Raw genomic sequence first — 27196 nt, 5'->3', positions numbered from 1 at the left:
TCTTATTCCTGTCTGACCTAGTGACTTCAGCTTTTAGGGGAGGACCAAGTCTGGGGGGCTTGGAACATGGGGGGAAAGGAGCCAGATTTCCCCCCAAGAAAGAAAGGTGGAAAGCAGAACTGGGAAATATCCAAAAATATTTTATAGGATTTAGATTCATTTAATTTCCCCTTTCCCTCCTTTTCTGTGAGCTGGTAGGTGGCAAAGGGGCTGAGGGGAACCTAGAGGCAAGTGAGATGTTGGGGAAAATGCCTAGGGTCTAGAAGGGGAGAGAGCCCTACTCCAACACCCTCTTCACACCCATCTAATGGAGGGTTTGTGTGTGTGTGTTTTGTTTTGTGTGTTTTCTCTTCCTAAGGAAGGCCAGGAGATATAGAAAGAAGGCACGTTTGCTGCCTCTAGTCCCCCACCCACACTGTGCTTTCTGGGAGACAGGATTGGGGCCATTGTGGGGTAATGGAGGCTGGAGCGGAGCAAGCTATTCCTGGAACCCCAGAGGCCAGATTGCTGGGAGAGGCTGAGGCTGCCAGCCATCATACATGCACACACATGTTCCATGCCTGCTGGGCTGTGTTCTTCATCACCATGTTCCCCTAGGCATTGTGTATGCTTTGTTGGGGGGTTGCAGGGCAGAGATCCGTGCTGAGGAGGACAACTGCCCCAGGGACCCAGAACTCTCATTGATTAGGATGGAGGGAGGAGCCAGAGGCCCCCTAACTGTCCTTGCCTCTGTTTTCTAGCATGTCACCAAATTGATGTGGGGTGGGGGTAGCCCCTTCTTTGGTATGAAGATAATTTCAGACTGAGGCATCTCTTTATGAAATGGATGGGCTGGCAGAGCGGAGGATGGGAGTCAAGTGAGTATTTGTGAGTGTTAGAAGTGGGGGTGGTATTCAAAGCACCCCTCCTAGAAATCAGACTTGGATGTAAGGCTTGTCCGTGCTCTGTAGCCCCCCTCTTTTCTCATTTCCTACATTTAGGTAGGCTATCTTCCTGACATTAAAAAAAAAAAAATTAGGCTATCTTCCTGACTTAAAAATAAATTAGTTGTGGAATTGAGTTTGAGATGGAAGAATTCACCAACTTCCCCCAACCCACACACAAACACACAAACATATACATGTAGAACACTCATCATAGTACCTTAGGAGCTAGGTCGCCTGCAGTATACATGCCACTCCCCCAAATCGTAATTTAACCTGAAAGCAAAATTCTGGGAAGATAAGACTATAACATACTGAGACTGGATTCATACCCAACACTAATAAAAAATAAATGCTTCTTCTTCACACCTTTTGTGTGAGTGAAAAAGAGAGGGAGAAAATTGATCACTGCAGGACCTTGAGAGATATTCATGGATGGGTGATAGGTAGACAGGTCATGACAGAGATGAGTGGAGAAAGCTAGAGAGATACCATCACTGAGAATATTGTAAATGTGCACAGCACTTCACAGTTTACAGTGCGTTAGATCCAGACAGTCAAAAATATATCCCTAACCCTAGCCCCTTCATCCTGTCCTAAGCATGCTCTCCCAAAGACCCCAGGCAGCAGGAATCTGCAAGGAGATAGTGTCCTTTGGGCAGGAGATGACTTCCTTAGATTTAAGTCTGAGATCTCCACAGCCTGTTTAGAGTGGGCCAGACCCCTGGGCCCAAAGGTTTTGGATGGAGATGAGAGATCGTGAGGATAAGGCTGGGTTAGAGTTGCCCAGGCGAGACGGAGCTGAGAGGCCCAGGCGGGGAGCGCTGCCTGCATGTCCAGGCTTTTCTCACTTTCCCCCTGTGCAGCCTCAAGCCTGGCGATTAAGAGGGGACGTAGCCTGTCTAGGTTCTGAAGATGCAAGGCTAGGAGAAAAAGAGTGGCCGAGAGAGTGACAGGAAGGCTGGGGTCGTCAGGGAAAGAAGGCTGGGCTTCTCAAAGGACTTTAACCTTTGCATTCTCCTCCTTGACAGGAGCTGGGCATCCAAGAAGGAGCCGCCTCATTTGTTTCTGGTGTCATCGTAGGTGGCCACCTATGGCTTCTGGGGTATTTATTTTCTTATTTATTGTTTCTGATGTGGAGTGGGTGGGGGGAAACTGGCCCTGTCTCACCTATGTTTTCTCCTGTGCTCTGTACCCCTCTACGCCACTCCCCACCTCTTCCAGCTTTCAGCCCCTGATTTTGGGTCTACTCCAACTGTAGTTAGGCCTACATAGTCAATGATAGGCCACCCTGCTTCAGTTCTATAATAGAGAGAAAAGGCACTGGGGATACAGGGAACTCTTTCCCCTTCTCCCATAGGCTCCTGAGGGCAGAGTTGGTGACCAACTGACCCGGGGAGAGATGGTTGATTGGGGAAGGGAACAGAGATACTCGTACCTGGGTGACAGAGGTGAGAAAGAAGAGCAGTGCGGGTTATGGTGAATGGGGACCCAAGGAACTTAACTGTGAGTGATATGTGCTCGGGAGTATACAGCTGCAAGCACTGGGAGGTGGTCCTGCTGGGAGTATCTGTGGATTTGTCACTGCATTGGTCTGAGCTGGTAAATTTGAGAGACAGAGAGAGAGAGAGAGAGTGTGTGTGTGTGTGTGTGTGTGAGAGAGAGAGAGAGAGAGAGAGAGAGATACGCAACACCCTTGCATATTCATGTTTATGCCCTTTAAGCAGGCCATTTGCTGATGGTTGAGGGTCTTGTAGAAAGGGCTCAATCTGTATGAACCAGCCAACCCTCTACCATCTCTGCCACCTTGTTCTCACCTCTCGGACACCACAGCACTCTCAGGCAAGTGAGCAATGTGTGGGCTCAAGAACAGAACTGGGAACAGGCAAGGAAGGCAGTACTTACACAGGCCCAAGGAATTCTCAAGCTAGCCCCTCAGTGGGAGGAAAATGCTGCTCTCTCTAGGAAGAAGGATGGCATCCCTAGGAACAGAATCCTCAAGATTATTTTCCACACCTCCAACCTTTTCTGCCCATCTGAACAGACATTATTTTTCACACACCTTAGTATTTTTTACTGCTGTTTCTTGCTTTTATTTGTCACTATCCCATAGACAACGCAGATTTCTATAGCAAAAAAAATGTATGATATTGTTCATAATGATGCACTTATAAGACAAATAAATATCTGAATCCACCCTCTCCTCAATGCAGCTTTCATCTGTGTCTTCAAGGCAAATTAACCTGGTAATTGAAACAAAGAAAAATTATATGCTTTTTATTTAATTACCTGACTCTTTCAAGAAAGTGCTTGACTGCCAAAATGTATTTTGGAGCCAAATTATAAAGATCTGTCCAAGAGCTGCATCCAGAGAGCATAATTCAGGCCATGTTTTTCTCCACATGGGCCTCTTCAGGCACACAGACAATAGGTGGGCATCAGGGCTATAAGGGATGGGGGTGGGGACGGGCAATGGCAAAAAATGGGGGCCCCTAAGCTAATGGAGACACTTACGGACTCACATCAGCTCCAGGGAATCGATGTGCTTTCCCCACAGCCCCTAGAAATTCCCTGGAAGGACTCAGGGTGGGGTCTGCAGTCCATCGCCTGTAGAAGGCTCCAGCTGACTGTGCGGTGTGCCGGAATCAGAGGGCTCTACTCCAACTGAGACCTTCTCAGGGACACTGAGGCTGCTGGGCCAAGCCCCAAGGGCACCCACGGAACCCATTTTACTCCAGCTGTTACACTTTTCTAGGCCTGCTGTATCTAGTAGAAGGATCTCCTCTGGTCAAAGGAGCTATCAAATAGTCAGGAACACACAACACAATAGACACAACTCTCCCCTCCCCCTCCCCCACAGATCCCATAGAACACACAACTTACCAAGACCCTCGCTCCCTACCCCTAATGCCCTCAGTCTGCCTGATGGCAAATGCACATTCGAGGTACACAGGTCTCTATTAATTGATCAATTACTGGGCACCCACTATGCTTTAGCAAAGTGTTAGCTACCATGGACAAGAATATGTGTGACATTGCCCCCTGCTCTGGAGAGACTGTCTCATTTGCCACCCTCCAAGTAGTTTCTGTTTTGAAACTGGAACAATGGTATTCAAAGCAATCCCAGTTAACATGATGGTGGGAGTTTTCTGCTTCTTTCATGGCTGATAGCTCTTTCTCCATTGGAATAAAGACAGATGCCCTCCTCACCTTTATCCTTGAGCAGGAGTGGGAGAAGACGGGGTTGCCGAGCACACCCAGACAAAACCAAACAAAAACTTACTTCATCAGCAACCTTGACAGAAGTGGGGATTTATGTGGGTAGCCCCAGGACAATTTAGACTAATCTCTGTTTTCCTTTGTTGGGAGTCTCTCCTCCCTGCATTTGGACACTCTGTTTGGGCTGAACTATCTGTGTAGAACCCAAAGCCTCACTAAGAAGCAGAGGGATCTTGCTGTTTAAAAAGCTACTTGGAGAAATTTAGATATATTTTCAGAAGGCATCTAAATGTAACCATTTCTCTCTTGACCTTGGTTTTTGAGGATGTCCAGCTGAGTCTGAATTTGGCCAACAGAGGTGGGGTGGGGGAGCCTCTGATGGGCAAAAAAACCTTTCTGTTCTCTGCCTCCAATAAAAATACAGCAGTGGCTGAAAGAGAAGGAAGGTTCATGTTGTTCCAGTTGCCTCTTGCCTACTGTTTGGTCAGCCCGGGCCAGGATAAGGGATCGTGGTGATAAGCTTGGGCCCCACAGAGGACAGGGAACTGGGTTGGAAATTGGTAACAGAGGAGAAAAGGGAGAGTTTTAGCTAGCAGAACAGCCCACTCTTCCCTTCTGGCCCCAGCCTCCCAGGTGCTGGTGAGGGGAGGGTGGATTGGGAGGAAGGTTTGCTTAAGGTGCTTTTAAGGGATCTTGTGGAAGGGCAAATGTGGAGTTATCTGTAGGGGGAGTTGGTAGTTTGTTTGGAGAGGCATAGGCCCTAGCTAGAATTGCTGGAATGTCTGGAGGGCATTAAGCATCTTAGAAATGGGTATGACACGGTTTCAAGAGAAATCTTTGAGGGGATTTGTAGCCATGGAGGGGAATGGCTGGAAAGCTATAGCTTTTCCTGGCTGGATGGGGTAAACATTTAGGGAATGCCTTTAGCAGCACACCAGGAGGTAGGTCTATCTGTGAGACTGTTTGAGAGGGATTCTTTTTTTGTTTGGTTGGTTTTGGTTTTTTGTTTGTTGCAACTCTGCTGCAGAGACAGCAGACCCCAAGGCTCTGCTCCCGAGTGCTTCAGTGCTTCATTCTAAACTGTAGGAGCACCTGGGAGGGGCAGGAGGAAACCAAATAGGGAGTAGACACCATCTCTGTCTCTTTCCTTCCCTTCTCATCATTGGCTAGTGTGTTCCCTGTTCTGGAAGGGTGAAAATTTGACACTGTGGAAGCATCTAGAAAGCCTTTCACTTAGGTAAGGGCCTTGAAAACCCATGGCAACTGACAGAAGGAAGAAGCTATGCCAAGCCCAGCAGTGCGAATGCCTGGGGAAGTTAGATTGTTTCCTTCAGCCTCATGCTATCATCCTGGCAGGAAAACATCTGGCTCCCAGGCTTTATCTTATTCCAAACTGCCCCCCGCTCCGTAGTCATGTTGCCAACATCAGCTGAAGTAATTATTCAGATATTCTCCAATCTTTGGGGGAAGCACCAAATTAAATTGACTGGCCATAGGCTTGCATCTAACCAAGAACAGCTTTCAGGCTTGGCTTTGTCCTGGGCTGTGCAGACAGGCAGATAAAACAATCTGATGGGGCCTGATGACAAAACTGGTCATCCCCTGGAGCACACCCCTGGTGGCCTAGTGTTCAAGGATCCCTGGTTATAGGAGCTGGTCCATGTTCATCTGGCTGACAGGCTCCAGCTATCTGAGTCATAGTTTCATTTTATTTTTATTTTTATTTTTTTAGTAAGGCAGTGGAGAGTAGATTGGGTACAAGGGTGGGGTGCCTTGGGACCAGGAATTCGAATTGCTCCCTGGCAGAGCTCAGGTAGGGGCCCACAGCTCATTCTGTGTGCTCTACAGGGCAGCGGGGTTCAGATACCTCTCAAGGTTGAGACAAGGCATTATTGGGCCCTGATTCCCAGCGCAGAGAGGCCGAGACAGGAATGTCGCGCTGTGTCAGATAAGGAGCCAGGTCCAGAAAGTCCTAGACAGAACCTTGCTGGAGGGCGATCCTCCTTCCATAACCCCAGCTCTCCAGACAGCTGGAGCAGGACCGCGGGCCAGAGGTGGAACTCTCACCTTGTTGGAGAAGGGCACGAAAGCGCTAGCAAGGGCCTCCACGCTCGGTGAAAATCTGTGGGTCTTGCCCTGACTGATGCCAGCTGGAATCCTCACCCTAGCTTCCCTTACCTGTAACTTTGGTTCTGCGAACACATTCAAGAGATATTTCAGTTTCTGCAAGGCAGAAAAGGAGGCTCAGCCCCGCTCTCCCCACAGGAATCCCAAACTTCCAGACTCTTTCCCTCATTGTTTTGAGTTGAAAAGCAGCAAGACGGGTTCCTGCCCATTCTAAAAGATTAGGCCCACAGTATGCTAAGCATGGGTACCAGAGAAGCACAAAGAATATTCTGATGGGAGGAGGCAGGTAGGAGTAGAGTCTGCAGTCATCTGGTTCTTTCTGAGGGGCTTTCACCTGACCTCTTTTCCATCTGTGCGCCCTCGTGTTGGTGCAGCATACCTAGGGCCAAAATGGAAAATGTAGAACCTACAAAATGAGTGAGGTTGGAGATCAAAACCACAAATGGCAATGGATTGGAGGTGGCAGGCGGGTCTCGGGTGTTTGAGGCAGCGTGAGGCTGAGAATCAGCACAGAGACGTAGTAGTACCCCCATCCCCATTCTCCGGGGGGGAGGGGCGCCCCAATTGCGCTCCCGAGCCGGCCCGGGAAGGGGGAGGGGCGGGGCCGGCGGGGAACGAGGCGGTGACGTCAGATGCGGTAGAGCCAATCAGAGGATGGCCTGGAGAGGGAGTGTGAAAGGATGAATGAAAAGTCCGGAGCCGGAGCGCGCCGGGGCCAGAGCCGCGGTAGAGGCAAAGGAGGGAGCGGGGAGGTGAGACTCGCTCCACCCTGCTCGCCTAGGCTCGGCGGAGTCTAAGAGCTGGGCGGGCTCCTCCGTCCGGCGCCCGCGGAACGCCGGCGTCTGGGACTGGGGGCCCTGGCGCGCCAGGGGCACTGGCCGGGAGGACCGCGCGGAAGAGCACGGATGGGCACCCTGGGCTCGATGTAAGTGGGCTGGCTAAGCGTGGGGCACGAGGTGAGCGAGCGCCTCGGAATCCGGCGTGCAGGCGCGTCCGCCACGAGGGGCCGGCCGAGCCCCCACCCTCTTCGGGGCTGCGATTTCCCGTTCCCGATCGCACCCCCTACGCACCCCTAGGTCACCTCTCGCCTCGAACCCCCGGCCATTTTCACAACCCTGGGTGATCTCTGGTCCTCTTCGCACAAAGCCGTTTCTCCGGGGCTCTGCTCACCTGCCCGACCGCCCTCTGCTTTCCTCCCCTCCGCCCCTCTCGCGGATGCTCTCCCGGATCTCTTCCCGGGTGTGGTCTCTGTCCTTTCCTTCTCTCCTCCAAGGACTCGCTTGGGAGTCTCTGGGCCGTCCCCACCCGCCCCCCACAGGCTACCCTCTCTCTTTGGGTCGCAGGGATTTCCCTGTTTCCTATTAGGACATCTCTAGGGTTTTTACCTCTAGGGTTTGGCTGCCCGTTTCCCCTTTTAGTCGACCGCTTGGATCCAGTTATTTCCCCTGCACGGGCTCCGCTTCGCGTCCACTGTCCTAGTGAGTTGGCGACGTGGTCCGGCCGGCCCGGCCGCTCCCCATTTCCACCCCTCGCCGGGCTCGGGCTCCGCGGAAGGCCAGGGCTCCGGCTGTCGGATGTGCCCTCGGTCTTCCAGAGGAGGGCAGTGGAGACCCGGCGAGGCTGAGGAGGCCTCTGCCTCGGTCCCTGCGGTCTTCCCGGGTGGCACGAAAAGCCACGCGTCCACTCCACGGGCACCAGCGGAACTCTTGCTCCTGGCCTGAATTGGAGAACTGGGGCACTAGAAGCTTTTTGGGTCTGGGTCGGGGTCAACTCCTGGACTTCGACGCCACCGGAGATCGCGTCCTTTCCATGCCTTTTTCAGTCTCTGCCGTGTCTGTGTCCCCGTGTCTGAGGTTTTTGTTGTTGTTTTGTCTTGGACTTCATTCCTCTCTTCACCCTCCCCCCCAACTCCACCCGTGTCCCTTCTCTCCAACTCCCACTGGCGGGCGACCGGGAGGCTGCTGAGGTGCTGGCGGCGGCGGCGGCGGCGGCGGCCGGGAGGCTGCGTGGAAGAGGCGGCGACGGCAGCCAGGAGGCGGGGTTGGTTGTTATCTTTGGTTATCTAGCTGTATGAGTGGTGTGGAGTCTTCATAAAGCTAGATAACCGAAAGTAAAAATAACCCCATACACTGCGCAGAGGGGCCCGGGGAAAGCCGGACTCACGGGCGGGAGGGGGAGACTTAAGCGAGGGTCTAGAGCCACGAGGACTGACCAGCAAGAGGAGACCTCACTGGTTCGGGCGATGTTTCACCTCCCAGCCCCGCCCCCCACCCCCCGGTCGGCACAGGTAGGAGTCACAGTCCCATTTCACTTTAGCCAGGTGCCGCATTTTTCCCCCAGCAGAGTCGGGGGCAGGGAGCAAGGAAGCCTGCTTGTGATTCCCTCTGGTGGTCCCCACTCAGGATGGGGCCTTTTCTGGCCGTCTGGGTCACTGCTTGGGAAGCTGATCCAAGGGAGAAATCCGTTGAAATCTAGCTGCAGGGTTATTCAGGCTCCTGGCCCAGGCCTCTCCTTCCAGCGGGAGCTGGTGAATAGTTTCCCACTGGCTGTCCACAGCTATGGCTGGGTGAGGCAGTTTGGAGAAAGTCACCTGAGAGCACTGGTCTTTGCTTCACTCGGCTCCTTGAAGCCAAGTAGGGCTATCCAGCTGGGTTGGAAGATGAGGGTGTTGACTTGAAAATAGGTGGAGACAGAACTGAAGGTGCTGGGCTGGGAGGGCTGCTCAACAACGTAAATAGGGTGGTGGAAGAACCTTTTGTCCAGTCTGGGCTCTGGGGCAGTGAAGTGCAGAGCAACCTCGGTTCCATTTCCGTCTGCCTTCCTCCTTCCGACCCAAGACCTGAGGCCAATCTTTTTAAAAGATTCTCTTGCTGCTTTGTCATTTCTCACCAGAGGGGCTGAGTTGGGACCTTTTAGGACACCCAATCTTCCCACCTCATCTTCACCCTTGGAAATCATCTCCAAGAACACATGGCCTCGAGAAGCTCTGAGGATCTCAAACACAAAGGAATTTGTAGCTTAGTATCTATGCTGCCCAGAGAAAGCAAATAATTAGAGAGATTAATCAGGGCTTTTCCTAAAAGAATCCATTTATCTGGCTTGACCTAAATATTTTAAGAGAAACAGTGTTTAGGCGCAGTTGAAAGGAGTATAGTGTAGAGCCACTTTGTGGAACAGAAGTAAATGCTATTCCACATTTACCAGAAAAAGCTGGAAGTGGCACCCTCTGCATTTATTACAGCTCCCCATCATATGCCGTCACCTGGCCTTCCAGGACATGGGGCAGAAAGGAGTAATAAGGAGGTGGAAGAACTGGACAAAGTGACCTTGACTGACTCCCGTTTCCTGTGTAAATTTAAAATTTCCTCCCAGGACCTGATTTTATAGCTAGAAGATAATGATTCAATTACATATTATGTGGGAGAAATATTGGAGAATCCAAACTCAAAAAAATTGTGCTTCAGGGAGCCTGGAATACATATGTCTTCTTCCTTTAGAGATTCAGAGGAAGGAGAGATTAGTAGCCTCTTACTTTCTCAGTCATTTGGAATTTGGGTCTTCTGGGGGAGGGGCAGGTGGAGACTGGATTAGGGAGAAAGAGAGCAGGTTTTAGGGGAGGACTAATAATTCCTAACACTACTTCCTGGGCACTGGGCCTACATCCCTTTCTTTGCTCTTTCAACACTGTGAGATAGTTGTTATTAACGCCATTTTACAGATGAGGAACCATAGACTCAAATGAGTTGCTAATGTCACTCAGTGGTTTCCAACCCAGTGCTTTCTCTTTTTTCTTTTTTGAGACAGAGTCTCGCTCTGTTGCCAGGCTGCACTGCAGTGACCCTCTCAGCTCACTGCAATCATCTCCTGGGTTCAAGTGATTCTCCTGCCTCAGCCTCCCGAGTAGCTGGGACTACAAGCGTGTGCCACCACACCCAGCTAATTTTTGTATTTTTTTTAGTAAAGACAGGGTTTCGCCATGTTGGCCAGGATGATCTCAATCTTGACCTTGTGATCCGCCCGCCTCGGCTTCCCAAAGTGCTGGGATTATAGGCATAAGCTACCGCCAGGCCTAACCCAACTCAGTGCTTTTTCTACTGAACTTGCTTGTGGGAACAACTGGAGAGAGAGTGAAGCAGGAAGGATAAGATGAGGTTGAGCTGAGAAGGGAGTGCATGGGGCACAGTGAAGGGAAGGCACACCAAGAGAAAAGCCCTGCCTGTGAGCCAGGGCTGGGGGCTGGGGTGAGAGAAGCAGCACCAAGAAAGATAGGATTCCTTTTTTAATTTTTGGTTTTTTTTTTTTTGGGGGGGGACGGAGTTTCGCTCTTGTTACCCAGGCTGGAGTGCAATGGCGTGATCTCGGCTCACTGCAACCTCCACCTCCTGGGTTCAGGCAATTCTCCTGCCTCAGCCTCCCGAGTAGCTGGGATTACAGGCATGCGTCACCATGCCCAGCTAATTTTTTCTATTTTTAGTAGAGACGTAATAATTTTAGTAGTGAATAATTTTTATTTTTCACCATGTTGACCAGGATGGTCTCGATCTCTTGACCTCGTGATCCACCCGCCTCGGCCTCCCAAAGTGCTGGGATTACAGGCTTGAGCCACCGCGCCCGGCCCGGGATTCCTTTTTTAAAAAAACGAAACAAAACAAAACAAAAACCTTTCGCGTATCTTGCTGGAAATGTGTATTTGGGATCCACTGAGGCTCATTCACATGAGACTTAGAAGCTGTATCAGTAACCACAATGGGTTTACATTATTATTGTTGTCTCTGATTAGCGCATTTGACTTACCTCAGGATACCCAAAGGAGAACAGAGGGAACTGGGGGGGCTGAGAATTGACACCCTACAAAACCAGCACCTCAGTGGAAAGGGGGAATAGAGCCCAGGAGGGATGTGGGGGTGAGGGTTTGCGTCTGGCTTATGTGAGCATATGGTGTGTGCATGTGGGTGTGTGGGTGGGGTTGTCAGGAGAGTGACGGGTGACTGTGTTTGTGAGCTGTGTGTGTCTGCTTATGAGGGTGAGAAACTGAGTGGTGTGTGACCTGGTGTGAGGTTGGATATGTGTCCCTCCATGGTGGGTGGGAAGCTCGGTCGTGACATCAGGGACACCTGGCTATGTATAGATATAAATCCACTCTAGGAACAGACACTCCTGGATATGGAAGGAGGTTACCAAATGCAGACATCACAGTGACACTGCTGAGTTCTCCCCACCCCCTCTGTGCCAGATCGAATCTCCTCCAATTGAACCCCACAGGAGAACTGTGGGATTGGGGTGCAGGGAGGCTATGTTAAAAGGGGATCAGGAAGGCCTCCCCAGTTACCAGTTAGGAAATTTCCTCTCTTGTATAATCACACCTCTGCCTGTGTCTAAGAATTTTCAGTTCTATGCTTCAGATATTGTTACATCTACTATTTTTACGGGAAACCAAATTCTAAGCTGGTTTCTTTACTCATTTCTCTCCTCAGCCCCCGATTTTAATACCCTTCTATTGAATTCTAGGTCCAGGAGGCCAAAGGCAATTTTCTCCCAAATATTTGACCCCAGTTTTGCATTACCAGCCACACCCTCACTCTGGGACAAATTCTCCTCCCACCCAATTCCAGGCATGGAAAGGGTTTTGTTGATAAGTACTTACAGTCATAGGAAACATCCTAGTCAGGAAGCCATGGGAGAGACAGAAACAGAAAGAGCAAATCTGACCAAACCAAGGTCCAAGGTTTGGGTGTCTCCATTTATGAGTGACACAAATCTCCCAGCCTCATTTCAGATATGTGTATAATGAAGATAAGAAACCCTTAGGGTTACTGTGTGCGGAAAATGAAGAATTCTATATAAAAGATCATATACTATGTTATGACACTCATGGGTAAAGGGTAATTCTTAGATTGCAGAAAGGTTAAAGGCTGTAGTTTGGAAAGACTGAGAGCATGCGATTGGTTTCAGAATGTAAAAAGGGCACCTCTCTGGCGTGTTCCGGGCTGATGATCTCACCATATTTAACTTGAGGAATTTCCTCCTTTTCCAGCTTTGGGACTCAAGGAAGGACTCCTGGGGACCTAGGTAGGGAGTGTCTGAAGCCTTGGGAGAGGGGGCACAGTCCTTGGGAAGCCTGATAAAGGGAAGAGGCTGGAGTCCACGTGGCAGAATTGCTATTGTTTTCTTTCTCCTTAACGGTATTAAGACTTATTGGTAAGAGCACTTAGGATTGGTAAACTGACTTACATAGATAAATACAGCATGTGTAAATGATAATTTCAAGCTTATGCCATTAATCTCCTGGATTCTAAGTAACTAAAAACACAGTTTATTAAATAAAAGGACAAGTGAGGTAGTGGCTGTAATTAACAAATCCTATAGAGACCTGCCTGTCAGAATGCAGACTTGTCTCCATAATTGAGTGACTTTAAGAAAGGATGTCTTCTCTCCCTTTGCCTCACAAACCAGCATCTCCCCAGTCCCCAATGCGACTCCTAAGGTTGGCAACCCACCTGAGATGCATGGGCCCCTATGTCTGAAAGTCCTTTTTTAAGTCTGCACATTCAAGGTTTGAAAATTGGGGTCTGGTTATTTATTTTTTCACCTACCTTCACTTGAATGTTCTGGGAACGGATTGACCTTCTCACCTCCCTTCCTTTGTTATTGAGACCTCAGAGATCTGGGGTGGGGGGGATATAACAGTGCCTCATCCAGAGACAGGGTGTGCCAACTTCCCTAGGAGATCATGAGTTTAGGTTAACACTTTAAAATCACTGGAGGGAAGGGGCAGACAAAACTATAAAAACATTCTTGGGGCTTTGAGGAGAAAGAGGAGCAGAGTTATGGAAGGAAGGGTGGGTGGGTGCATATTTAGATAGGAGAGATAAGGGATAAGGGGGAACCCCCTCCTTGCCACTCAGGCTCTCCCAGGGCCTAAGTGACACCCCCTCCTCCTCCTGCCCTAATCCCCCCATTAAGGCAGCTCTGAGTTTGTTATGACAGCGGCTGAAGGCTGCTGAATTGCTGTTTGCTGTGTCTGCTAATTGGACTGAAGGGTTGGAGTCTGGACACTGAAAGGGACCATTGTTGCTGTTTACCTTCCACAGCCGCCTCCCTGGGGACCCTCTGGGTAAAGGGGAGCAGCAGCACCCCCTTAGGGTCATTGCACCCATTCCCTGCGCAAGGGACTGCAGTGGGGAGACAGTTCATCTCATTGCCTTGGGGTGGTTTGAGCTTTTACAGCACAGAGGAGACAAGGCAACACCTGAGCCAGTCTCATCTCCAGGCCAGGCCTTGGGGCCATCCAGGAGCTCCCAGGAGAGAGGAGTTACATGCTTGTCTTTCTCCTCCCTATTCATTCCCTTCTTCTTTAGGAATCTTTGCTCTGCCTCTTCCTCCAGCTAATGAGGCTTCGCCCTTGCACCTTTTCTGACCCACTTTCTTCTAGGTCAGTGATTCTCAGCTCGGTTATGCACTGAATCACCTGGGGAACTTTTATTTTTATTTATTTATCTTTCTTTTTAAAAAATTTTTTAAATAAATATGGAATGCTTCATGAATTTGCACGTCATCCTTGCACAGGGGCCATGCTAATGTTCTCTGTATCATTCCAATTTTAGTATATGTGCTGCCGAAGTGAGCACCACCTGGGGAACTTTTTAAAAAAATGTTGATGTTTGGGCCCAGCTCCAGACCAATGAAATCAGAGTATGTGGAAATGATGCCTAGGCATCATTATTATTTAATGTGCACCTGGGGTTATGAACCACTGATACACGTTCACCTCTCCACCTGGGAATCACATACACACACATGCATCCATGTACCCACATGCCTGTGTATGTGTACATGTGCACACACAAACACACCCCTTCTTTGCCTGCCTTTCCTCCCAAACTCCTGATATCTATAATACTATCAGGCAGGTTGTATATCTTTTTAATTATTATTACTAAATTCCTTGTAGGAGCCTTAGAGTTTAGAATGGAATTTAAAGGTCTGTACTTTATCTCACCTCAATCTGAGCTCTTCCCCAAGGGGAGGGACTATGATTCCATCTCCCAGTGGATTTCCAAATGGTATCTAGAGGAAGACTGAGCTAATCTGGGGCACTTATCAATGACTTTTGTGCTTTTCCTTCCTCAAAGTAATATTGGCGATTTGGAGGTCTTCACAGAGGAGAAACTTTCTTCAGGCATCATATTTGCCTTTTCTTACTGTTTCCAAATGTTTCTGCTGCTTCTCTTCCCTTTAGCTTCTCACCCAGGGCGGGTGGGTGCTCCACCCTCCACCACCCTACCGCCCTCCTTCCGCTGTGTGGATGACAGAGCCACATCCAGCACCACGGACAGCTCCCGGGCGGTGAGTGAGATGGCTGTGCTGACCCACTTCGAGATTGTTAGGAGGGACCCTCCTGTCTGCACAGTCAGCTATCAAAGCCTCTACATTTTTGAATCTGTGGGGGTTGTTTGCAGTCAGCTGTGGAGTCTCAGGGAGAGGAAAAGCTGAGGGAAATTGGCATTCCTGTCTCGGTGCAACTGGGTTTGTCTTCATGTTGGGGAGTCTGAATGAGAAGGGCTGATCCAGTAGTAGAAAGAATGAAGGTTATAGTTCAATAATGATTTAACTTCAGTCATGTAAGATATGGAGGGTATAGATCACGTAGAGCTGAAATGAGCTTTAGGTATCATCAGCCCTATATTCCTCATTTTACAGATCCCACGGGAGTAGAAGGGGTGTGATCAGGTTGCCCAGCTGGTTATCGGAAATGCCAAGATCCAGGCTCCTGAATTTCAGCCTGGCCCTTTCTATCTGTCTCTTACCTCCTTTAGGAGCCTCTCTGCCTGGGTTGGGTGGACCGGGCCTGGTGCTAGTTGGGGGAGTTTGCAGGTTGCCTCCATACAAAAGAGGACAAGATGCATGACTGGGCTTTCGAGGTGTTCAAAAAAGCCAGGAAAAGGTGGAACAGGCTGCTACCTCTGTCTGAGGTGGTTTGGAGGGAAGGCCTCAGGGACAGGGAAGGCATACCTAGCAGTAGCTGGCAAGCCCATGGGAGAAAAGGCAAGGGGGCAACCATCTGCCAGGGCACAGAAGCCAGTAGATGGCCACAAGGAGTCTCCAGAGGCCAGCGGGAGTCATGCAAACTGGAACGGGGCCTGGGAAAGGCCCTTCTGTGTGCCCAGGCCTGCTCCCCCAACACCGTGAGCCTAGAAACAAAGGGGCCATTTTCTCTAGGATTTGATGCTGCCATCTCCGGCTGGCAGTGCCAGGTGGTGGGGGCATCAGGGGGTGTCAATCAATTATACCCCCCAAACTCCTAGGTCCTCTGGGGCTGGATGTTGGGGAGGTGGGTGTTCCATGCTTTGTTGCCATGGCAACCGCCCCCCTAACCCCCAAAGTACAAAGAGAGACAGCTTTCACCACCACCCCCAGGAAGAACCTGGTCTGGCTGGGAATCTTCCCTTGAGAATCCTCCTTTCTGATGCACAAGCCATGGCATGCATAAGCATCACCCTCTTTTCAGCACTGGGAGCTGAGGGTTCTGCTATCAGCAGGCCACATAGGCAAGGAGGCTGGTGCATGCAGTGTCTCTGGGCAAGGTTATGCAAGTGAGCACCGGCCCCTTATACTTAACCCCCTCTCTTCCCAAGCTCTCCTGCCCCTCAACTACCACAGCCAAGGACATCCCAGGCCTTCTGGGCTGAAGCAAAGGGGCCTTGACCTTCTACTCTTTCCCAGACATGAGGGACACCCAGCTACCTCCAGCAAACCTCCAGGCTGTGGGAACAGAGAAGAGGAGGGGGCCATTCCTGCCACCCTCCATCTGCACCCTCCGCCATTACTCATTAGGCATTCTGCCCCCTCCTTCCGCTCGTTAAGCCTGATTTGCATATATTTGCATAATACAGTTCATTTGCATTCCAGGAGGCTCATGGTAGAAGCCAGGAAAAAAAGGGGAGGGGGGCTGGAGAAGAGAGAAAAGGGGAGATATTTTGTTTTCATCAAAGTGTGGGGGGAGGGACCAGGGGGAGGTGGCAGGAAGAGGACAGAAATAAAAACTTACACTACTTTCTTTCTTCCTTTCTGCCCTCCCTCCCTGAGCTGGACTCAGATGCCAAAGAGAGATGCCAAGGGGCCGGCTTTTCTGTCCTTTTTTGTCTTGTTTCCTCCGGCCTTGGCTCCCCAGCCTGGCCCCCCACCTTGTTGGGCTCAGGCTTCAGAAAGAAAGAGGCAGGGGTAGGAGGCAGGGCTGTGGGAACGGAAGCGGAGGGTGAGGGAGGCCGCCATCTTAGGTAACTGGCGCCTGTAAGATGGCTGCCCCGACAGGTGTGCGCCGAGAGCCGGCCCTGGGTGGTGGACATGGAAAAGCCTGAGGCCATAGGAAGGACTTCCTGGCTGATGAGAAATATTGTTGAATTTTCCTGCTAATGGAATTAGGAAGAGAGGATGGGGAGAGAAGGAGGGAGGGAGAGACCAATGGCGGCCCGCGGAAAAGCTGTAAGGTCGAGCACAGGAGCAGGGGTGGTAGAGAGGCCTCAGCACTGGGCTTAGTTCCCAGAGGACTTAGAGGACTGTGGGTAATGTGAAAAGTACTGGAGGAATCAGAATGGGGAGTATCAGCAGGAGGAGGGAGAGGGTAAGATGTAGGCAGGCAGTATCACCTACCAGCTTGGGGGCCTCTCTGGGGCGGTGAAAGGTGACTGCTACTTGAGGTGATGCTCCACCTTCTCCTCAGCGCAGCACTCTGGTTTCCTCTGGGAAACCTGCACCCTCTCAGAGGCCACTCACAGCCTCCTCAACAAAGATCACTGGCCCTTCCCAAGGCCAGTCCTCCTTGACCTCTGTGGAAGATGTTACGCTGTTTTCTCAGTCTTCTTTGGCCTTTGGTTCTTCTGTTCTATCCATGATTGTCTGTTCTTGGTTCCATTCAGTCTGTCCTCTGGATGTGCCAGTTCCTTTAACTAGAGGTGGGGCCCAGATTTTGCTGGTGGTGCTTTTTTCCTCTTCCTTCTCACTTCACATTTATCAGTTCAACCATCACCTGAAGTTAGAAATTCTCTCTCCCTCCTTTCTTTTCTTTTCTTTTTTTTTTTTTTTTTTTTGAAACGTTTTTTTCTTCCTCTTTTACCCAGGCTGGAGTGAGATACAGCAATGGCTCAATCTCAGCTCACTGCAACCTCCGCTTCCCAGGTTCAAGCGATTCTCCTGCCTCAGCCTCCTGAGTAGCTGGGATTGCAGGCATGCAGCCACACCCAGCTAGTTTTTGTATTTTTAGTAGAGACAGGGTTTCACCCGTTCTCCCATTTTGGGAGGCTCAGGTGATCCACCCACCTCGGCCTCCGAAAATGCCAGGATTACAGGCATGAGCCACTGCACCCAGCCTCTCTCCCTCGTTTCTTTAGTCTTGACCTCTCCTAAACTCCAGATTTGCACCCCTAACTGCCAGCTACCACCTGTGGTCCTGCCATTTGTCCCCAGATCAGGAACTGGGACGGTACTTCCGCTTGGTCAAGCCTGGATCACAGACCTAGGCTCTAGCTGCAAGGAGGGCCCAGAAAGTACCCGTGTTTGTAGCTTCTGTAGTGGCTGCGAAATACAGCCTCCCACCAAAACCCAGGAGGGCGGTTCAGATGCTCCCTCCGCATTGTGCTTCTGCTGCCTTACCTCTGTCGGCAGCCTCGTTAAACTCCTAGGCCCTCAGGTTCAACTCCTGAACATTTTCCTGGGCTTGTCCCCACAGTCAAATCAGTTACATCAAAATCCATCACTTCTTCCTGTGTAGCACCTCTCTCATCCATACCCTTCCCTCCGGTACCCCTGCCTCCATGTCAGCCCATTCATTCGGCAGGCACTGAGGGCCTCCTGTGTGCCAGGAGCTATGCTCAAGGGGAGCGTCAACTACAACGCTGCTTTGAGGAGCTGGCAGTCTACTGGGCGAGGCAGACGCACGACTGATTAGAAGACGGTATGGAAAGCATTATCCTGAAGGCCTGCACAAAGTGATGTGGGAGCATGGGGAAGGGAGCTCAGGAAGGCTTCCTGGAGGATGCGAAGATATAAGCAATACAAGATAAGCAGGTGTTTGGCAGTCTACAGAGTCTGGGAGGTGGGTGGTGGACAGTCCGCAGCATTCGAGAAGGCAGGGAGGTAAGGAAGAGCAGGGGGTGTCTGGGGACTAGCGTGACCATCGCAGGGAGTCTGTGCTGGGAGGAAAAGGGAAACAGAGGCAGGAGGTCCCCTGTAAAGCGCCTTATGTGCTATACCAGGGAGGCCGCGGCAGTTAGCTGACAGCCGCAGGAGGGCGTGGCTGGAGACCAACACATAACCTCTCCTGGGAGGGAACGGGACTCCTGCATCTGGCTGCCCACTGAGCCCAGCCAGACATTTAACTGGCTCTCAGCTAGTTCCAAACAAATGAAGGACGTCTGAAAGACCTGGAAGCCACCTGAGGAAGAGATCTTTCTACCACCCCCCTTCAGAGGCCCTCCTTTCCCCCCGCACCCAACATGCGGAGACAGCAGGCTTGTGGGAGCTCTCTGGGGAGAGATGTGGAGAAGCAGAGGTTGGCGTCCCCCAGCACAATGGACACCCTGAGGTCTGGGCAGGCGAGGGGCCGCTGGGGGTGGGGACAGGGAGACTGCTCTGACTTTGTGGGGCAAGAAGCTAGTCTCTGAGTTCTCTTATAAAAAAAAAAAAAAAAAGGTTCAGTAGTCAGGGCTGTGTGGCTGAGGGGGCCGGAGCAAAGCAGCAGAGAAAGGGCTCAGCCCTGGAGTCCTGAGGGAGGGAGTTGGGGGTGAGGTGGTAGCCAGGATCAAGGCCTGAAGGAATTCTTCCTCGAGAAAGGGGATGAGAGGCTGGAGAGGCAGGTGGGAAGATGGAGAGGCTGCTGCTGGCCGCTGGGCGGAATGTGAGTGGGGGTGCTCACCACCGCCCATCCCCCAGGCCCGGCTTGTGCACAAAGACTCCTCTGTGAGTGGCCATGGAAGTGGCCCTGTCAGGTGAGGGGGCTTAGCTCCCAGGGAGTGGGGCAGAATGGGGCTGGAGAGGGGAGGGCTGAGAGGCAGCCTCAGGCTTTAACCAGGTCTGGGCAGGAAGCAGAGAGAAGCTGAAGCCAGGCCGGGGTCTCACGGCGAGGCCGTCCATGGTCTGGTCCAGCCGTCCCAGGATGGGTTCCTTCTCATGATCCAGGGCCCCCGCACCCAGGACCTGACCTGCCCCTGCCTTCTCCCCATGTCTTCCAGGCCGTAGCTCCCGATCCTTCCAGGCCTCTGCAGTCTCCTTCCCAGCTCATACATGCTCTCTCCTGACGCTCTTGGGACTGAGCCTGCTTGAGCTTCTCGCATCTTCCCAGCATGGGGTCTCCCTCCCACTCTCGCTCCAGGGAGGGCTGTGTTGGGAGGGTGGAAAACAAGATCCACCAGAGCTAGAAGGGAGTCCCAGGCCACCCTGGCTTCCACACCCACTCTTACCTTCCCCCAGAGAGGCTCCTCTCCTGGCCTGGCCTCAGTGTCACTTACTGCTAATCAGTAATATGTAGAGACCTTCCCTCCACCCCCGCACCAGTCCCTCCACCCCAAGCCCTTGTTGGGCACATTGGCCCTTTTTGAAGACGGAGTCTTGGTGTGTCACCCAAGCTACAGTGCACTGGTATGATCTCGGCTCACCACAGCTTCCGCCCCCAGGTTCAAGAGATTCTCCTGCCTCAGCCTCCAGAGTAGCTGGGACTACAGGCACCTGCCACCATGCCCGGCTAATTTTTGTAGATTTAGTAGAAACAGGGTTTCCCCTGTTGGCCAGGCTGGTCTCAAATTCCCAAACTCAAGTGATCTGCCTGCCTGGGCCTCCCAAAGTGCTGGGATTACTGCAGGTGTGGGCCACCGTGCCCGGCCCGCGCTGGTCCTTCTAGTGAATCTTTGGGTTCGGGGTGTGTGATGCAGTAGAATGCTGGCAGACACCACCTCAGCTTGCTACCGGGTGTGATACTCAGTGGAGCTTTGTCCGCTGAAGGACAGCTAAAGAAGGAATTTTTGGTTTTTGACTCTGGAATTGGACAGGCTGGTCAAGATACAAATTCTGGCTTCCCCCACTTATTCGCTGGGTGACCTTAGGCAAGTCCCTTCATGTCTTTGGACCCTAACTGCCTTCCTTGGTTATGCTGAAGATGACATGGGGTGATGGGAGTGAGTGTTTACTAAGGCTGTGTGCAGATGTTTAGTGTTAAATGCTAAGTGCAGAGGGACACGGTTCTAGGGGCCATGGAGGTAGGTGGGGGCAATCGAGGACAACTTCCCGAGCTGCGAGGGCCGCGGATCACTGGGTGCAGTGCGTAGCGGAAGCCTGACTCAGAAATGTGGCTGGGCCCTGTGGCTGGGGCTTTCGTGGTCTCAAGGAGGTAAGCATCTTGCTGACGCAATTTCGAGAGGCACCCGCTGTTTAGGGTTAGGTAGTGAACTCCACTGACGGCAGCTGCTTTCATCTGCTGGCCAGGTGCACATGCTGCCCAGCGTACCAGGAGGAGGGGACAGGTAGGGTGCAGCTCAGCCATGTTGCCCCAACCTGCCCTGCTGCCTCCCTGCAGCCCTCATCTCGTCCTCCGGGCAGCACAAGCCGCTGTGGAATCTCCACAGAGGGCACACAATGGTGCCTCCGCATCCTGCCACTCAGGACCTCTCAAGTCCCCGATATGATGGCTCCTTGGCATCGTCAGGAGTGAGCGTGATTCAGACCTATTTAGATCCGTCAGCCCATGGGTCAGGGGGACCTTGAGCAGGACAGTCTTTTGTCTCCAAGCAGTCATTCCTTGTTATACAAGCAAGAGTCAGGAGGAGGAATGGTTTTGGCATCATCCCCCACAGACAGCAATGGGGCCTTTAGGCCTGGAGGGAAGGACCAGGCTGAGGCTGGCATATGGAGGTTGAGCCCTGGGCACGGGGCATCAGCTTCACCCGGCTGGGGATGCCTTCTGCTGGGTTTGTCCATCTGGCACCAGCTGGCTTCCCAGCACCGCCCCCACAACCAACCAGCCTCCTTCTTCTGCTGTTGCCATGACAATTGGCTGCCATATTGTACTCAGCGCACTAGCTCCTAACTGGATTTTCCCGTGGGGTTCCTAGAGGGTGGGAGATGGGTCTCCAGGGATTTATCCCTTCCTCCTGATACCCATCCAATAAAAATTCATAATAACATATGATTTTTAAAAATAGCCAAAGTGGAGGATTACTATGTGTCAGGCTCTGTGCCAGACACTCTCTACATGTTATTTAATGCAGCTAAGAAAGAATTAATGAGATAGAATTCAAGAGGTTCCCATCCAGTTTCCTGCAACTAAGATAGACTTTTCCTCTCTCCAACCAGGAAACTCCATGATCTTCGTATTCCCGTCTTGGGAAGTCCTTCTCAATATCTAACCAAGATCTACACGGCTGTAGCACCAGCCCTTCGGCCCTTGGCTTGGCCTGGCTGAGTTGAGAGGTAAGGAAGAAATACCACCTACCTTCAGTTACTTCATAAAGGTTAGCTATTAGAACAGGGAAACAGAACTGGCTCGCTTGGTGAGAGGTCTGAGCATCCCTTAAAGATTCTGGAGCCCCCACCCAAACCTTTTGTTTACAGAAGAGCCGTAAATGCCACGGAATGCTTTGAAATTTCCCCTCCATGCTCCCATCAGCACCCCAGAAAGAGTCAGGAGCTGGAAACTATAGAATAGGGATAGCCTCCCAGGTCCTCTGGGTACCGCCTTTGGAAGCCAGTCTCCCAGCTCCTGCCTTGAGGGGAACGTTCCAACAGGGTTTCAGAGAGATCCTGGGAGAGCGAGAGTCCCTTCTTTCTGGAGCTGAAGGCAGAGAATGGTCACCTTGACCTCGAGGGGCATCTGTAAGAGGCACTAAGCAGAGGCCAGCTTTGCTGAGGGAATCCTGAATGAGGAGCAGGTGGAGGGAAAAAGGAGGCCCTTCCCAACTGAGGAAGGATGGGCTGGGAGGGAGGGGCCGGGGATAATTTATGATGTCATTGTTGCCCCACCCCACTTTCTTCCTAGCCCTCTGCTACTGTATCCTTGCTAGGAGAGCCTGGTTCTGTCTGGGGCTGGAGGGTGTAACAGGCGGGAGCCTGTGCCATCTGTACCCCTCCTCCCCCACCAGGGGAGGGCCCCGCATGGAGCTGCATACACCACCCCTTCCCAAGCGCTGACAGACACCAGTCTCTTCTATCGTTCCCCCAAATCTAGCCACTCAAGGGATAGCAGGGCTCCCAGGTGGGCTGAGGATCTAGAGCAAGGAATGGGCAAGAGAGTGTGGGAGGAGAGACCCTGGCAGACTTAGAGGGGCTGAGGAACAGCTGGCCTACCTCGAGACCTGGGAGCCAGCCTGGGCCAGGAAGGGGGCCAGAGGGAGTCAGGGCAACAAGCCTGGCAGAGCCCAGGTTTGGGGAAGACAAAGTCCTTACATCTGAGGGGCTCCTGATAGGATGGACAAGGCAGGCCTCTCATCCCCACTCTTCCATACTGTCAAGGTCCAGGTTGGAGATCTGGCAAAGATAGGGGGAGGAGGAGCTGGGGCAGGGAGGAGGGCAGTGAGCTGGGAGGGGCTGAGGAGAGTCTAGGAAGAAGGAGGGAGACACTGGTCTAAGTGGGGCTGGGCCATGCAGGGCCGTGGCTGAGATCACCTCCTCTGTCTGAAATTCTCTTCTCAGATCCTTAGACGCTTGGAGAAGCCGAGGGAGGTGAACTTTGGGGTTTCCAAAGCTGCTGGCTCCCAACCCTGGATGGGACAGGAAAGGAAGGCTGTTCCCACAAGCTGTGCCTGACACCTGATTCCTGTACAGCCCCTACGGGGTTTATCTGCCTTTCCTGGACATAGCTTCCCCACCCCGGGAAGGAAGGAGCTGACCCTGATTTGCACCTATTTGGTTGTGTAAGCCCTTTCATAGCCATTGTCTCAGCCAATCTTCCCAACGGCCCTGAAAACCGGGTGATACTGTCCCCACTTCATGAAGGAGGAATGGAAGCCTCAGGAAGGCTAAGACTCTCCCAGAGTCACAGGTCTGGTAAGTTGGGCTGGGCTTCAAGTGGGGCTTCATAGACCCCAAAGCATATGTCCCCTTCCTCCCCTGTGCTGACTTCTGAAACACCAATGGAGGGACTGAGAGAAGAGAGGACCCGATAGGCAGGTGGAATTCTTGGCATGTTCTTGGATGTAGGGGTCAAGTCTAAGGGATGATAAACATCTTGAAGGTTGAAGACAGGATTGGGGAAGAGGCCATGGGAGCTGTGGAAGTGACCGAAATTCTTCCGGACTGGTCCTTAGCCCACGTGCAGCCTGCTCCCTGACTTCCTGAAGCAAGCCGCTGGGCTCCCTGCCTAATCTCTCCTGTGCTTGGGGTCTGAGTTTCTGCCCTAGGTATTCCCCCCACCCCCCATTGCCTTGGATAGAGCACCTAGAAGAGGTGCTTAGACTCAAGCCACTGTCATGGTGGATCCCTTTGTGATGACTCCGTCCCTAGCTCCTCACCTTGCCTGATGGAAGCAAGCTTCTTCCAAGACTGCTGGAAGTTTGATCTCTGCCTCCTCCTAAAGTCTCCATCCAAAGAGTATTTTTCCGCTGCACGCGGTGGCTCACACCTGTAATCCCAACACTTTGGGAGGTCAGGAGTTCGAGAGCAGCCTGGCCAACATGGCAAAACCCCATCTCTACTAAAAATACAAAATTTAGCCGGGCATGGTGGCGCATGCCTGTAATCCCAGCTAGTCAGAGGCTGAGGTACGAGAATTGCTTGAACCTGGGAGGCAGAGGTTACAGTGAGCTGAGATCCACTCCAGCCTAGGCGACAGAATGAGACTCCAACTCAAAAAAAACAGTCTTTTTCTTTACACTTGATAATTTTTCTTTTCAGACCAAAAAGAAAACTTACTTCACCCACTTGGATTCCCTCTGAGAAGCCGTCCCAATTGTCCAAAAGATGAGGCTAGGCTCTAGCAAGTCAAAGTCGAGCCAGCTCCTTCAAGAAGCTTTGAGCAGAATCAAAGTGGGAAGGACCCAGCTTCCAGCCCAGGCAGCCCATTGTACCTGGAGCCGTCTGGGATAGGACTTTGATCCATGACTCTCATATTCTCAACCTGTCCATCTTGGCTCATCCCAGTTTATCCTGTATCATTTGAGCTAGGATTCCCACATTCTCTAAGATGGAAGTCCCATCTCAAGTCTTCAATAAAGACTCTTGAATATTGAATTACATTAATAGTGGTGGTGGATATACCTGTACAGGGTTGGAAGGGGAAGGGCTGAAAGAGAGGGGGCGATACTGGGACTTCCTTCGACAGAGATCCGTGATACAGAAGCCAACCTTGCAACAGAAGCAGGGGAGCCTCTAATACCAGAACTCCTACCTGGTAGGGGGTGGAGCCACGGGTGAACATCCTGGCCCCTTCCACCACCCTCAGCCACCCCAAGTTCCTGAGAACACCATCCATAATCTGGTCGGTCCCAAGTCTAAGTCATGCGCTAATGCTTCCAGCCAAGGAAGTACCTAGATGCCATGCGAGGGACCAAAAGAATGGGAGAGGGTGGTCACACTCCCCCAGAGTGCCTGTGTAGGAGGTCACTGAGTGGCCTTCTGTCTCCTCCACTAAAAGACTCTCAGAAATGTCCCCCTGGGTTTGAACAGACCACATAGATGGAGCACCCCTGCCCCAAAGAGTCCTCCGTTCCTGCTGCTTCTTTGTCTACCCTCAGTGGAAACATAAGAGAATGAATATGACTATTAAGAGGATTCAGATTAGACAGCAGGTAGGACTTCCCAACAATAGCAAGGCCTGAAGGGGAACTTGAGAGGGCAGGAAAGCCATAGCAAAAAACTAGGACTGTGCTCCTGATCCCATTTTCTCCATAACACATCTGTATCCAACATGCTCCCCCAAAAGATAGGCCTCTCCTCATCTCGAGAGCCTTGCTGGGGGATGTTAGCAGAGTCCAGACTACTGGCACCATTTAAGTTCCCCATCACCCTCGAGAAAGTCCTTCCTCCCTTCCGTAATCTCTCCACAGAACTACACTTTGAATCCTAGAAATTTTCTGAATGAAAACGCGTAAGATAATACACATGACACAATTCTAATGGTACAAAAGGGAAGTTACATCCTCCTACCCCTGCCCCCAGCCACCCACCTCCTCTCCCAAGAGGCAACAGCTGGTACCTACGTCCTTCCTGGGTTCCTCCATAGTCAACCAAGCACATATGTATAAATTCCTCCCTTCCTTTTAAACACTGACTTCAGCCTTTTCAGTTCTAGACCAGGCCTCCTAGCCCGAGGTCAATCTGGACCTCAGGGAATGCTTGCAAATTCTAAAATTGCATGCAGAATGCTGGCCAGGCGCCTGGGCACTATTTCCAGGAGGAAGGATCACGTCATGAGCCACCTGGTCTAGCCCAGTTCCTCATTTTATAGAGGAAACTGAGGCCAGAGAGGAGAAGGGCTATGTCCAGGGTCCTCTGCATGGTGGGGACCCACTGGGAGAGGAATCCCAGGGTTCCCCTGACCTGCACGTCCAGGAGCCCCAGAACCGTGACTCAGAGGGCTGACTGAGATGGAGGAGGAAGCAGTTTCCTTTGCATCACGGTCTGCCGTATCAATGGGGCTGAGCCGTCTCACCACACCTGGGCATTCATCAGTGCTTCTGAGGTTCCAGCCCTCATTTCAGGGCCCTCCCACCTCCTAGCCTTGTCAGGACCCACTGTGGCCCTTGGGAGGTGGGGTGACTGGAGGCAGGATCTGGCTTGAGGTCATCAGTAGGGAGGAAGCTTCCCAGGTCTGCCCACCCCTCCCCCCGCTTTTGTTTGTACCCCACAACCTGAGCATCAGTCTTCATGGTCCCCTTACCACGGTGTTGGGGGGCCTGAGCTGGGAGAGTCAGCCAGCCACCGTGGCCAGCCCTCTGCCTCCTCTCCTGGCCTCTGGCTTGGAGGGTAGGCTCCTGGGTAGGGGAGCAGGGCAGGCAGGAGGAGGTGGGTAGAAAGGATTCTTCTGAGCGAGCGACGTAAAGAAAAGCGGGACAGGGTCGACAGCAAGCAGGAGAGGGCCCCAGAGGGTGGGCTGCCTTTTGGAAACAGAATGATCCAGACCCAGACAGGGGCAGAAGGGGCGGGGTAGGGCCCCTCCCTGGACAGAGATGGCAGGACTGGGGTGGGAGGACCCAGGCAGGACACTCTGGAATGTGCTCTCAAGAGTCCCACTGAGCATATGCAGATGAGGCCTGTCTGTATGCAAATGAGCCCGTCTGTATGCAGATGAGGAGAGAGGGCATTCTCTTCTCAGGGTTACCATAGAGCCCACCTCCTCCCTTTCCCTCTGGGCTCCAGCTGCAGGGCAGTCTGGGAAGAGGCCAGGCCCGGGGAGAGGCAACCTGCAATCGAAGTTTAGATTTCAGGAAGGACGTACCAAAAAAATGGCTAGTTTTGGGAAAGGAACTGGAGATGAAATAGGGAATATAGAGGGGCTGCTGAGAGGGCCAGGTAAAAAGGATGGGGGTGAATCATGAAAGGACATCTCAGCCACAGGAAAACACAGGCAAACTGACAGAAAGCTTTGAAAGGGAGGCTGGGGAAGAGGAGGGGAGGAGCTGCGACTGAGCATCCGCTCCCTGCCAGGTCCCGCACGGTATACCTTCCACTCAGTCTCACTGGATCCCAGTGATAACCCTGTGAGGCCTTTTACAGATGAGGCCTGGAGAGGCAGAGAAGCTCGCCCACATCACACTGTTTGCAAGTGGCCAGGCCCTGGCCTGTCCGACCAGGCAGCCATAGCTTAAACCCTTCCCACTGCTTCCTGGCAGACACTGAACAGCTCTTCCTACCTGAGGGGAGAGAAGGAAGGGCACCAGGGTTGGGAGAGCTGTGCCCGGAGCAGGGGCCTGATGTACCCTGAGGGGAGGTCCGGTTGGGTCTCAGCC

General features: G+C 52.0%; 1 long non-coding RNA gene and 1 other non-coding gene across 7 annotated transcripts in view; one reads left to right on the top strand and one right to left on the bottom strand.

The window, feature by feature from the left end:
- Positions 1-24484, top strand: part of LOC108290195 — a 26225-nt gene extending 1741 nt beyond the window's left edge. For 3 of the 6 annotated variants that reach the window (XR_005197092.1, XR_005197091.1, XR_001819477.2), the window contains 6 exons: positions 1955-2028; positions 14509-14615; positions 20833-20963; positions 21609-21725; positions 22944-23297; positions 24144-24484. This is a non-coding gene — a long non-coding RNA (uncharacterized LOC108290195). The remainder of the gene's footprint in view (positions 1-1954; positions 2029-14508; positions 14616-20832; positions 20964-21608; positions 21726-22943; positions 23298-24143) is intronic. The other 3 variants (XR_005197093.1, XR_005197094.1, XR_005197095.1) reach the window with 3 other exon arrangements.
- LOC119468420 lies at positions 13791-13897 on the bottom strand. The gene has a single exon (XR_005197100.1). It is a non-coding gene; the product is annotated as a U6 spliceosomal RNA (small nuclear RNA).
- Positions 24485-27196: the final 2712 nt, after the last annotated feature.

The sequence above is a fragment of the Cebus imitator genome, unplaced genomic scaffold (assembly GCF_001604975.1).
Source record: "Cebus imitator isolate Cc_AM_T3 unplaced genomic scaffold, Cebus_imitator-1.0 Scaffold427, whole genome shotgun sequence".
Lineage (NCBI taxonomy): Eukaryota > Metazoa > Chordata > Mammalia > Primates > Cebidae > Cebus > Cebus imitator.
This window is presented reverse-complemented; position numbering and strand designations above follow the sequence as displayed.